We start from the raw sequence: 1443 nt of genomic DNA, 5'->3' as shown, positions 1-1443 counted from the left end.
CGGCCCCAAAATGCCAATTTTAATAGTATTAATACCAAGTAACAAATTGAGATCATCAGTACTGTAGATATTTTAAAGCTTAAAGGTTATTCTCAAAACAATCTCTGAAATCACAAAATCTCATAAGCTCCTTTGCTAGAAGTAATATTTGCCAGGATGGTTTAGGATGCAGAAGAACATTTCCTTTCTCCAGTTTCAGGAAAAGAGAGCGAGATTTTTTTCTTCCTCATTTTCGTGTGATTTATTTTACCGGCTATTAGAAGAGCCTGCAGTTTTCAAGGATAAGAGCTTAAATTCCTTCAGTGTGCACCAAGAGGGGAGAAAAAAAAAAAAGCAAGGTGAGAAGCTGAAAAGTTGAAATATAGATTAAAAAAAAAACAAAAACAAAGGGCAGAGAGGAGTATTAGCACATGGAGTGCGGGGCTTGCAGTATTTTGCAACTGCAGTGTAGACCTGTTCACAAAGGTCTGGGAGTCTGCCCCATTTTTCTGTGAAGTCCACAGGATTTATGTGGAAGCACCATTTTTGTGACTGTTTTCTCATCCCAGACTTCTCACCCAGACAGCTCCAGGGAGTCTGTGACTACATAAACCAAGATATACCAGTCTTTAAAGATCTGCATCGATGAGGTGTCCCAGCTTCATTAGATGAGCGTGTCCCTGTGGCTACTCCCCTTATAACTGGACAAGTCTCCAGGGGTTGAACTTGGCCCTTTGCTGTTGTCGCTAAAGCCCATTTCTTCCTGTGTTAGCTTCTATGGAGCAGAAACCAGCCAGCATCCTTTCCATAACAAACAAGCTGCTTTTAAATCACCAGTGAAATTCCTCCCAAGCCAAGCACCCACAGCTTCTCCAACTTTTCTTACTACTAATACAAACAATTTCCATTCTCCAAGGGCCTACGATGTGTCAGGCACTGTACTAAGTCCTTTACACGAAGTGTTTCATTGAATCCTTCAACGGTCCTGTGAAGTGGGTAACATTACACGGGTGACTGCAGATAGTCAGGCTCTGGGGTTGTCGCATCTGCTTATGCGTAGGCCTTCCTGCCCATAAGCAGCATGCGTTTGTGGGCACCTGCCACGTGGCTGCTATGCACTCCCCTAGACATTGGATACAGCAGTGGCCCAAACAGACAAACATCCCTGTCCCCCGTGGCATTTTAGAGGGGAGACAGACAATTGACAAGGTAAGCAAGGACAACATGTAGTAAGTCATGTGACAACAGGGCGGAGGAGAAAAGAGACAGTGGGCAAGGCGGGTAAGAAATGTTGCAGAGGATGAACTTTGGAGAGTGGGTTGTCTGGGGGAAAAGCACCCCAGGGGCCGGCCCGTGGCTCACTCGGGAAAGTGCGGTGCTGATAACACCAAGGCCACGGGTTCGGATCCTATATAGGGATGGCCGGTTCGCTCACTGGCTGAGCGTGGTGCTGACAACACCAAG

Source organism: Galeopterus variegatus, unplaced genomic scaffold, assembly GCF_000696425.1.
Source record: "Galeopterus variegatus unplaced genomic scaffold, G_variegatus-3.0.2 Scaffold5860, whole genome shotgun sequence".
Taxonomy (NCBI): Eukaryota; Metazoa; Chordata; class Mammalia; order Dermoptera; family Cynocephalidae; genus Galeopterus; species Galeopterus variegatus.
This window is presented reverse-complemented; position numbering follows the sequence as displayed.